Raw genomic sequence first — 13,124 nt, 5'->3', positions numbered from 1 at the left:
TAATTTTCATTGTAAAATTTACGGCATATCAGAGTGTTTGTTTCGAAACATGTTTTCGTGAAAATGGAATTTTCGGTCAAATAAACTGACATTCAAGGTGCCAGTACTTTTTACCGTAATTTGATTTTTTAAGTGTGTATTCCTTTTTACGTTGCGATTTGTTTCATTCTAGAACTGAACAATGTGAATCATTTAAATCTTTCCATTCATACATATTGCAAATCTTATAAAATTAAACAATGATGTAATAATCCCTTTTGCTGAAAAAAATACTTGCTAAAACAAATAGACAAACATTTTATCATCTTAGCTGATCTCGATCATCTTATGTAATAAATCTTCTTAGTTTATCCTCTTAGCTAAGAAATTTGTACTCGATTAAAAAGTTAAATAACAATTTGTTTAATTTTTTTTACCATATTCGAAAAAAAACCCAGTAAAATAACCATAAATAAGATGGTATTCAAACAGTTAATTGAGAAAACTACTGTTTACTAACTGCTTAAAAAAAATATGGTTAAAACAACCAGAATTTTATCGCACCGACTGGACCTAAGGAAACCACTTAATTCCTTGTAGATGGGTACGTATTTTAGCCAGGAAGGCTAATCACTCAATCTCATGGTGGACAGGAACGGGGGTTCGAGACCCAGAGTTGACACCACAATATTTTTTCTATTCCCTTCAACACATGAAGAGTTTCCAGTGCGCTGCACTCCTCAATTTTCGGCCTTGGGCTATTAAAATACGTTACTGTCTTTCACGCATAGATGGCAATTTTCTTCTTTGCAGTTTTGAAACCATACTACTTGTTAATGGTTAAAAAGCTGTATAATTATGTATTTATGGTTTTTTAACCACGCTAGTCGTAGACTGTTTCAAAACGATAGAGGTACAAAATGTTCTTTACCGGTCACTTTACGGTAAATTGAATGGACAGACTACAGTCTGTTATTTTACTATAATTTTGGAATTAAAATTCTAGCAGTGTATTTTTAATTATCCATAAACATTGTTAAATGAAAAAAGGACTTTTATTTTGTAATTATTTAAATAAAGCATTCGAACTATATAAAATTTGAAACTCTTAAGAGGTTCAACTGACATTCACGTTATTTAGTTATTTCCTATTTATTTTTGATAATTGAAAATTGGAATTGTTACGAATCCAGGTTCACGTGTTAAATAAAAAATTTGTTTTTACCCTAATATTGAAATTGTTCTCTGATTTTGAGAAATTTTTTATATTTTCTAATTCATGTTAATTTCTATTCTTTTGTATTTTGAATAAATACAATACACGTTTATTTCCTTTGCACCTTTAAATTTATTTTTGAAACTCACAAAAAATATTTCCTAAAATATTTCCTGATATTACGAGCTCTTTCACCTCTCTTGGCTCAAAATGTTACATTTACGAAATAAGGATCGTTAGCTTGCTACTTTATTAAATTATTATAAAAACAAGATTTTCTCCCTCAGGAATTTTCCAAGAAGGTTTAAAATTTGAAACTATTTTGAAAGGCAGTGATTGTATATTTTATTACAAACTTTTGTCGGCTATATCTTACTGTAGTAGTTACTAACTTTATTTTGAATTGCTTGGTTAAACTTTGACATTTTTGTCGGTTAATGACAGTTAGCGAGTAAGTGGTATATTGACATTTGGCACTAATGAATTTTGAACTCAATTTTGTTTTAAAAAAATTAAATTATTCTTTAGAAAAAAATATATTTAAATGGCAGTAATTCAAAAATATATTAAACGTGTATTTTTGAACTAATGATAATACAAAAATGAATTATCTGAACATTTTATTACGACGTTTACAAATATTCTAATCTATTAGTTTCGATATATAATATTTATAAACGTGTAAGACGTGAAATTACTGCATTCATAGAAATAAAATGCATATGCATATTAGCTACTTTTGTTTGTTTATATGCATATGCAAAGCTATTTTGATATTTATATGCCATTCAAAGCTATTATTGTTAGCATTTCGTTGTCCTTAAAAAAAATTAATATTCGAACATTATTCTTTCGACGAGAAAAAAAAAATTTAAAATTACCATACAGACCAAACTATATGGTAAAACAATTCATTTGATATTTTTTCGCCATCTATGGTAACGGTTTAGAGGAAAAAACGTAAAACAAAAATAAAATTTAACCGAAAAGAATGTTTTTTATGCCATAATCTAAGGTTTGATGAAGTTATCATGTTTTTCCACATTTACTAAATATTATCACATATTATGAAACCATATTTTATTATTAATTTTACCAAAAGCACTACCAAAGCTCTTCTGTGAAAATTACTGAACCCTTAGTATTCCCATAGAGACAGAAACAATGTGATTTTTTTCCGTATTTTGGTGCGTTTGACCATACTTTTTCTCTTTCATTTCCATGTATGGGCACAATAGGTACTATGTATAGGTGTAATAGGTACTATGTATAGACACAATAAATAATTTAGTGGAATATTTACACATAGATATACATCTTTTTTAAAGCAATTTTGTCTCAGTTTTAAAAGAGATCTTTTTCTAACACTTGCAAATAGCTAACTCAAAAATTAATCAAAAAAATCTCTAACGTTATTATTGTAAGTTCTATCAATATATTTTAGTTACAGGAAGTAGTACAGCATTTTATGTGGCATTGGGATGATTTTTCTATCTTGTCTCACGCCAGAAATGGAAATAAATTATACATTTCTGCTTCCTACTACACTGAAATGTCTCGAACTCAAACTTACGGTGGCCTGCGGGGTTCAATGGCTTCCAGGCACATTTTAGTTTTGTTTTATTGAAATCCAATACATCAAAAACATTGACAATATCGTAGAAATATCTTGAAAACACCAGCAGATACAATTTAAATCAAAGTACTTCCGCATTTGCAAAAGCGCATGCAACAGCTAGACGGCAAAAAAAGAAAATCGTTAACATATTGTTTAAAACTAGTTTAGGTGTTAGGTTTGGAGGAGGGACTGAAAAATTGGAATATTTAAATACAGCTGTCCTGCGCATTTTGATTAGTTACCTGTCAAGTTTATAAGTTGCAAAAAATAATTTTGAAAGGTGACCAAGTTGATCAACGATGGTAGCTAGTCTAAGCAAATATAATATAGTTCATGATTGATGCTTGACGTCTGATACTTATTCCAAAATTTGCTTGTATCTACTAATTACTATGTTAGTAATTATGTAGTAATTACTAACATAACTATTTTAATGATAAAACCTTTTTATTAATGCAATATTACACTAATTTAGAGAATTTATTAATAATAAGTTTTGTTTAAAAGAACATATGATATGAACTTACTATTTTTATATTTAAAATGAAAACAGTACAAATTATTCAAGTTAATAATTTTATTCCCATTTAGTGGAATTATTTGCAGAATTAATTAATTCACTTACTTAACTTAGTTATATATACTATAAAATATAAATTAAGAAAGGAAGAAAAAAAGTTTTCACTTTTAGAATATCTCTATGAATAAACGCATTAGTTAAATATACCGTAAAAATCTTATTTTAGCTTAAAAAACTTTTCAAACTTAAGCTCATTTAAATTTAACTCAACTTCAAAATTATTTTTAAGAATTGCTAAAAACTTTTTGAAATATCACTTTGCTTAAACTTTTTGCATACATTTCATTTAAGGCAGAGATAAAAAAAAAAGTTGAAAGATGAAACGAGTCGAGCAATAACCCAAAAAAGACATTTCGATTACAACATCAATATTTCACACTCGACTTGTTTTCAAACATTTCATTCCACTGGGGATTTTTAGAGGATTTCTGATATTTTCAAAGCTGAAAACTTTTTTTTTATTCTCATTTTTTAGACTACTATTTTCTGACAAAAAAATTCTCCAATCTTTCTTACTCAAATTTCTTCCACGTGAGTTGCTCACAATCAAAAAAAGAGTAAATAATATTGCATATTTGATGAAAATATTTTGCTGTTTTGTTTTGGTTGACACTTCAACGTCTGGGTACACAGATTTTCATTAAGCAAAATATAATGTAATTCATACCATTTTCTTATAAAAATATACAAAACATCAAAATCGACTTTAAAGAGAAATTAATGTAAAATACTGAAATTAATGTAAAATACTGAAATTAATGCAAAATACTGAAATTAATGTAAAATATTGTCCAAAAGAAAGCAATTTCAATTATATTCACCCTGTATACCTTTGATATCAGAGCCCTATTCCAAGGAAAGTCTACTTGTTTGAGTTCAAAATAGTATATCGTTATAGACATATAGTTCAATTTCTTGATTTTGCTTGTTTGTATACTCAAGACATTTATTAAGCTCCACTTTAATTCTTTAGAATCATTGCTGTGCCAGCCATAACAAATTTTATGAAAACATTGTATGAATAATAAACAGAATTGAAAGTTAAATCATATATGCCGCAAAAGAGGTGTTTTGTCATTTAAATTATTGCAGCGATTTTATTTTCCATGATTTTGTGACAGTTGAAATATCAAGAGTGAACTCTAAAAAGAAACGCTAACTTACATAAAGTGAAGTAAACTGAAGAGTTGAATGCTTGAAAAGGAAATATTTGTGTGGCAGATACGTTACTGAAAATGAAAGCTGTTGAAGAAGTACTAAAATACTTATTAAGAGTAAAAACGAATACTCGAAAACAAAAATATTTGTGTGAGGAGGGAAACAGTTTATGCTAATACTAATACTACTTATTGACTTAACAGCATCTTGAGTATTCGATAATCAGGATAGTCATCTGATTCAGATAGGTCTCCCTTTCTTAAACTCCTTTTAACCCCTTAACAATTCTATTATTTTTTAACACTTTCACGCCGGGGTAAACCACCGGTGGATCACGCTAGATTGTCTCATCGGGCAGCGCACCGGAGTAAAAACTGGTAACAAATAAATTTCATTTTTTAGTTTTTTTCCGGGAATAATAAAAATCCATATCTACCACTTGTTTTTAACGGATGCAATTTTTATATTGAATCGCTTCTTCGCTGTGATAAATTTCCTTACAGTGAATTGTTATTGTTGAGAATAGATTAACTCCTCCCGAATATTATCTAATATTGAAAAAGTTCTTCTACCAGTATTTTCTCTTTTCCGTCCCGCTTTAAGGCGCAACACCCGGAGTGAACGTGTCAAAGAATCTTCATGAAAGTGCCTGTTTTTGAATATAAAAAAATTATAAAAAAAGGTGTATGTACCAATTATGTTTTCACTTTTGATTTCCGGAATGTTTTTCAGTTTGAAATTAAAAAAATTTAATTTTTTAGGGGAAACCAACATTTAGATAGAACTTGTTTCAAGTAAATAAGTAAAATTTAAAAAAATGCGTCTTTCAAACAATAAAATAGAAACTTCTTAAACTTAAGCATAATATTAATAAATATTAGTATTTTCTTCTTTTAATGATAAATTTGTAAAATGCAAATAAATAAACAACTGTCTCCAGTTACATTAAAAATAGGCCGGTGCAGCCATCTAGTGGGTAAAGTAAAAAATAAAAAAATTCCAGGCACAAAAGAGATAGTTATATTTAAACTTTTTTGGTGTATTACTTGTGAACGCTCTAGCCCGGAAATATCAGGGACACGAGAAATAAGAGAAGACTACTCAAACCGTTATTTTGACAGGAGCGAGAGGAGAGTGATTAACTCTCAATACTGCAACATGCACACCCTGCATTTGCAATTTTTATTGTCATTTTCTAGAATCATCAGCTACTCATTAAATATTGTTTTTAGCTTCCTTGTCACTAAATTTAACAAACCTAAATTTGTTATTTTTAGTAACTTCAAATCGTTTGTTTTTGCTGATACAATTTCGGTCTATTTGCAGTCTACAAACGAATGGTGCAGACATATGTTAGATTTATTGCTAATCTCCGTCCCGCCCCCAAAGGGGGCATCCGGGTAAGACATATGTTAGATATATGGCACTGCTCTATTATATTTTAAGTTGAAAAATCTAATACAGATCAAAAAATTCTAGATTAAATTACGGTAAAAAGTACCGGCACTCAGGGTGCCAGTACTTTTCACCGTAAAATCCATTTTTACCGGAACATGTAACAAAGCAAAAAAAATTGATTTACCATAATCTTTGTCGTAATGTGTACTGTAAAATCACTGTAACTAAATAAATATTACAGTAAAAATCACAATATAAAATTTTACTGTAAAATGAATTTTGCCGATGATGCATTCAGGGTCTAAGACTTTTTACAGTAATTTGATCCGGAATTTCTTATAGTTCGATTGACCTGCTATGATTGAAACTCTCTCTCAGAGATTTTTCAAGATATAGCATCAGTCTAGCTGAAAAAATTCCAGCCGAAATTAACATCACTGCCAGCTGTGGTACTCCTCATTTCTACAAATAGAATTATCATTATTTTTTATGAATGAAACTAATAATAAAAAAATTTCATATTCAGTGGGAATAATATATAATTCATAGAAACAGTGATTTCATAACTTGTGATTTCCTAAAATGTGGTATCCTAATAGATTAACCGTTCAGCCCCTACCCAGTCAAAAATAAAAACAGTAAAACGTAATTTCAAACTCCCAGCATAGTATGTGCTTCTAGGGTGTGAAAAGACTACGAATGGTTTCAAAACAATAAATTTGTGGAAGGGGAATGAGACTCATTAGGTAGACTCGTTATTGGTCTTCTCACTTCAATATGAAAAAAAAATTACATTATAAGAATAAGATCTCTTATAAAATCGTTTTGTATAATTCTTTGCCAAGAGTAATAAAAAATAATGAGGCAAATAATTACTGTAAAGATAGTAAATATAATTTTTATTGTAGATTTTTACAAACATTGATATAAAAAAAAGAAATAAAATATAACATATTTGAAAGTTAAAGATTTTTGGAGTAAAAAGTGATAACCGTAATTTTCAAGGTTTGGGGACAAATTTTGTTGATTTAGTCATTGATACAGTAAATATGTAAAGGTTTCTAAGGAAGTTTAACTAGAATTCGTGTAGCTGTCTCACTCAGAATGCTTATGCTACTGAAAGAGAATAAAATCTCTTTTTGGATGTAATTATTTACAGTTAAGGAATTTTTTTCAAATCTGGGGGTTTTCAGTTTTTACGCAATATTTCTTCATTTCTTAAATTCATATACAAACTGAAAAATTGAACTACTAAGATAGTTAAATCTTCTAACTTTTCCTACTTTAAGACTTAGTTTTTTCCTAATTTTTCAAAGTCATGGTAAAATTTATGTTGCAGTATTTGGTTTAAAATGCTTCACCATAATAACTAGTAACTCAAAGAACAATATAAGAACTGAAAATAATTTGGTAGTACTTTTTCCTTGCTGTGAAAATTTTATAACATTTGGTAACTGAATTTATATTTTTATTTCACTTGAAATTTACCCCTAAGATGGAACATCTGAAATGACTGCTCGGCAGGAGAGGTAGAAATCAAACAGTTATTTAAAAATAGAGTTATACGATCGTTATGAGCCTACCAATTTAAAAATTGTAGCAATAATAGCAACTATATCGCTTTAGAGGAAAGCAATTGGGAAATATCTATGTGTAATTAACACTTAAAAGATTAAACATTGCTGTTTATTTTGAAATACTGAATTGGATAGTTAGGCTCTTTTGAGATTGTTTGTTTGTAAGTCAATTATCATCCAAAATCTGAGGATATATTCATAATTAATTGAATAAAAGCATATTATAGATTTTATCATTTATTTAAATGGAGCATTCTCTTTTTAATTATACATATACATAAGTTTCTTAGATAATTTAGTCTCCTATTCTTTTAAAATAATAATTGATGAGTAGAAATACTCTTGTTTTTTTTTGTTTTTTTTTTGATTTTTAATAATTTTATTTTCGTTTTTTTCGGATATCCAAAATTACCCGGGGTTACTCGATACCTACCAAAATACCAAAGGGGCTACTCTAGCCCCTTCCGTCATTCTAGGTATAATGTTTTAGGCTAGGTATAATTATTATAGTATATATATAATTATATTATATATTATATCACATATATATTTATACTATATATTATACCACATATATAATTATACTATATATATATTTATTACTAGGTATATTAGGTTATGTTAGGTATAATGTTTCTATAAGGGTAACTATGCATAAACTTGAATGATTAAATATTCATTTAAATTTGACCGAGTGAGGAAAAGACTGCAATACTCAACACTTGCAACGAATTATTTTTCGAATTATGGACAACGAGAGAGACAACAAAAACCAGAGAGACTAGATTGGCCCTATTCACCCTTATATTATATTCGTCTTTATATTCGTCTTTTGGCCCTATTCGTCTCTTCTATTTTCGTGCAAAAGAAATTAACAACTTTAATTCTGAATGCAAACAAACTAGTCTTACATTTTTTCGTTTTTAAAAAACTTAATAACATTGTTGACATTTATCAAAAAAACAGTTTATGGAATTGTTAATGTTATCCATTCATTATCAAAAATAATTAGCAAGTTATCATTTAAAAAGCAGTGAATTGTCAAAAATATGTGAATATTTACCTTAATGGAAAAGAATGAGGAAGCGGAAAAAAAATGCGAATCTATGCTGGTACTAAAATATCAACTGCTGAAGAAGAAATTTTGCATTCTTTAAAACTTCAGCACTCCATCCTCATCGTTTGCAATATCATCAGCAGCTGCAACTGACCGCCTCTACAGATATGTTGGGAAATATGTTACAGTGTTCTTAATATTTCTCTGGGTCAGCAGGTGGTGAAAAAGTATATTCATAAAACAATGCTTCAGCATGCATCCTTTTGTTTCTGGGAACACTAAAAATTGTGAATAGCCCGATATATCATTGTTATGATGAACGTCACACGCGAGAAATGATATCAAAGAATTTGCTTTGATAGTTTTACGGCATGTTTGAATACATAACCATCGTAAAAGATAATCTGAAGAGTTGAAAAGATTTTTTAAGTTTTATCATTATCATACCAAACAGTAATTTTTGCTTGATAGATATGCTTAGGCCTAAGGTTTTTGTACTTTGACAAATTGAATTTACGGAATGTGAATTCAGCGATGTTTTTCATTTTGTTACTCCCAAAACGGAGAAAATTTTTTTAGTAAAATCGAAGTAATGAAACCAAAGTAAACGTTATTTAAAACCATTCATTTCGTAGTTTTTCCTTTCATATGATAATGACTTGCCGGAAATTCTGGTTTTGAAAATTATAGTTCGTATTACCAGTTATGAATTCTTTTACTAAATCACTACACTAAAATAGAAATTTTGTGAAAAATAAAAAAACTAAAAAGGAGTTTTTTATAACGTTTTCTAAAGTATCCCGACAATTTTAACAAAGTTACTAAATTTGATCACAAGATTAAAAAAAAGCACTTCGGTGAAAATTTCTGTGATTTTTGTTATTCCCATAGAACCAAAAATACTATAAATTAGTGCGGCTAATATAAATATTTTACTTTAATGTTGTTTTGAAGTGTTTTTCTATGGTTACTCAAAATATAGATAAATAGAAAACAGTAATGAAACCAAAGTAAACGTTATTTTAAACCATTTATTTGGTAATTTTTCCTCTCAGGTGATAATGCTTTACCAGAAATTCTGGTTTTCAAAATTATAGTTCTTATAATCAGTTTTGTAATATTTTACTAAATCACTATACTAAAATTTTGTAAAAAATAAAAAAAAAAAACTTTCAAAAATTTAACCGAAAAAAAGTTTTTAATAACGTTCTCCAAAGTATCACGACAATTTTACCAAATTTACTAAATTTGATCACAAATTTAAGAAAAAAACACTTCCGTGAAAATTTCCGTGATTTTCGTTATTCCCATAGAGCTAGAAATACTATAAATTACTGCCGCTAATTTAATTATCTTATTTTCATGTTGTTTCGAAGTGTTTTTCCATCATTACTCAAAATATAGATAAGTAGAAAACAAAACAAAAAAAAGCGATAAATTTTATAACCTTTGATTTGATGATCGTATTTTCAGTTCTGAGTATACGTCTGAATTCTGACTACTTCTTTGAACTTAATGTGCGATTTAATCTGTACAGAAAATATTTCAAGCTACGAAATCAGACTATAATACGCACTTTTTTTAGAATAAACTATCTCTCAATATCAAACAACAAATATTCACTTATTTTTATGCTGAATCTCCTTGCAGCAAATTTGTGAACCTAACTCTCAAAAAAAGGGACTAGCCGCAAACTGGATAGTTTGGTTCCAAAATTTAAGCGAAAAAAAGCTTGGATCCATAAACATTATATTGACTTTTTGCGTTCCTTGCAATATCAAAGAAGGCGCATTGTAAATATTTCATTTCTTAAGAACTATTCGACCAATTCCTTCGAAAATTTACTTCTTCAACTTATTTCGTCAATTACGGAGCTCGCAGATTATGAATACTGTACGGTATTGGGATTATTTTTTTTCAGATTGCTGCTACCTTCCTAATAATTTTAAAGTCGAGAATATCTGATTTTACAATTCAAATTATCATTTTTGTTCAAATTATCAGATTTGTACAAACTAATTTGTACAAATCTTAAGCAGTCAAATTATAAAGATAAAATTCTTGTACGGGAAAATGCAATCATTCAATTAAAAGTTTTCTGAAGTGTTAATTTTCTTTTGTATACAGTATTTAAGCAGTATAATGGATTTTTTTTTGGGGGGGAGAGGGATTACGAAATGATATATTTACTGGTAGAACTTAGGAATATTTGTACTAAGGGAAATTTACTTTACAGAGTCTGATTACATGGTTTCAACTTTTTTTGTCACTCATTTCTTATTTTTCTAGGCATTTATTTCTGTGGTTTTAAAGTTGAATAATTAATTTATTTATGAATTGCTTTAAGAATTATCTTTGCACTTCAGTAGCAAAATAACTGTCTTGATTTTGTCAATCATATGAAATGTAAACAAATTTATTAATGATATGTTATGGATAAACTGTTGAAATAGATATGTAACTTGCATGTAATATGTGTTCGAGTTTGTTTTCATAACTTTTACAAAACAACGTTGAATATCTAATTAGCATAAATATTAAGTTAAAAAGGTTGTCTAATGTAGGAATTTTAAGCCATTTGATATCCTATATTTTGACCAATACCATCTCCATTAAGAAAGCACCACCGCAATATTTTAAGATGTTGATTCAACGTTTCAGCTTTGCATACTTTGAAATAAACATAACTTGTAAATCATTTTATTAAAATATTAACCCACAGTTCAATGATTATTTATGATAGTTAATAGTCTTAAATTTCCTTTTTCAAAATACGAAAATAAAGTGCATATTTGGTACTTTTTATTTACGTCACACTAGAGCTGCCCAATGGGTTATTCCGGAGGATGATCCGGAAATAATATATGCATACGTCACACCTGGTTTCACAGGAAGGACACATTTACACACCATTCATCCACACATATAGTAAGTTTGACCTAAGCCAGAGCACGATCAAAAAATAAATCTTGTATACTTTTATCATCAGTTACCTTCATAAATTCTTATTAAAAAGTATACATTTATTTCCATAAACTAATAGTTGTTTGCCTATTATGTTAAAAATCATGGAAGTTTTTGGATTACAAAAACGAAGTACTATATAAAGAAAAATATATTATAAGTAATTTTTCATGAAGAATAAATACGATTAATATAACTAAATTTTATTTAAAATTTTTAAGAAGTGTTATCTCCAAGTCATTTTTTTATTGCAAAAATACTTTTTTTTAACAAAAATAATGCATTAACTCCTTAACTTAACAAGCATTAATTAGCCCGAATTGCCAAGTATTATATAGCAGGCAACTAAATCACAACAATCACATCTCAGGATTTTAAGCTAAATCTAAGCGATAAAAAATAATATCTTAATAATTTGTGACCGCAAAAATCAAGTTTAAAAAGCATTAACAAAGTTTGCAGTGTATGGTTTTTAAAAATTATTGCAATACTTACTAATATAGTTAGTTAATATTATCTTAAATTATGTATTTTAAGAAATGAAATCAGAAAACCATTCCTTAAACACTGAAAGCATTTTATATTATATTTAATGTGTGTACAAAACAAATAGTACATTTTAATGAAGTCAACTTTGAAATCTGCATGAAAATATTTTCATACTTCATTGATTCATCTATCCATTCTCAATTGCATGCCTCTGTTTAAAAGAACAGGAGAACCAGAGTGTTTTGAGCATTCAGAATACTTTAAATATATTTAATTTAGTTTTTGTAATAAGCAAATGTTATATATCTGCTAAGTCAAATTTATAAAATCTCTATGAACATTTTTGCGTATTCCTTCATCAATCTTATCAGATGAATTTAATGCTGCTTTTATTTCCTATTTCTCGAATTTCGAAGAGTAAATGGGAAAAGTAACGAGATTTTAGGAATTAATTTCTGCAAATTAAGGCAAAATTCACCGGGAACCTGTAATTAACTCTCTCACTTAAATGATTAATTGAGATAGAAGTGATGCAATTCCGAAGTAAAATAAAACTTTTTAACCCCCGTCATTTACGCTGATCGTTCGATTTGATTAGCTTTAACTTTGTTTCAATATTAAGAATGAAATAACCAAATATTTTTTTTTATTTTTAAAAAAGGAAATGGATTATTATTGGAAAAAATTGTCAAAATTAATTACATTAATTTCAGCGACATAAATCAAAAAGCTCAGAATATCATAAATCAGAACTATCACTTTCTTTAATTTTATCATTTATTTCCTCATTCTAAAATTTAAATTTAAACTAAGATTGTTTTCATTTAGGAATTCATTAAACCGAAAATTATTTTAAACAGTTATCTGGAAAAAAATAATTTTCCAATTCTAATCTCATTTCATTATTTTTTTAATTAAGTCAGTTTGTAACAAACAGATCTGTAAGTTGATTAAAAAGCTAATGGGAAGAAAATTTAAAGTAATATTTTAGTGATCGAATGAGCCTAAATTAAGTTTAAAAATTATGTTTAGCAAAGGGAAATAAAGATTGTGCTTTGCTTTTATTTTCTAACCACAGACTTTCAATA

The 13,124-nt window shown here is 27.9% G+C and overlaps 2 protein-coding genes across 4 annotated transcripts in view; one reads left to right on the top strand and one right to left on the bottom strand.

Moving 5' to 3' along the window:
* LOC107456708 (uncharacterized) overlaps positions 1-8,757 on the bottom strand; it is a 34,735-nt gene extending 25,978 nt beyond the window's left edge. Inside the window, exon 1 of the mRNA XM_016074657.3 lies at positions 8,590-8,757. The gene's annotated coding sequence lies outside the window, so the exon portion shown is untranslated. The remainder of the gene's footprint in view (positions 1-8,589) is intronic.
* Positions 1-13,124, top strand: part of LOC107456699 (uncharacterized) — an 87,893-nt gene that overhangs the window by 47,611 nt on the left and 27,158 nt on the right. The gene's annotated exons all lie outside the window — the stretch shown is intronic.

This window comes from Parasteatoda tepidariorum, chromosome 5 (genome assembly GCF_043381705.1).
Source record: "Parasteatoda tepidariorum isolate YZ-2023 chromosome 5, CAS_Ptep_4.0, whole genome shotgun sequence".
Classification (NCBI taxonomy): Eukaryota; Metazoa; Arthropoda; class Arachnida; order Araneae; family Theridiidae; genus Parasteatoda; species Parasteatoda tepidariorum.
Note: the sequence above shows the minus strand (reverse complement) of the source record. Positions and strands in the feature narration are given on the sequence as shown.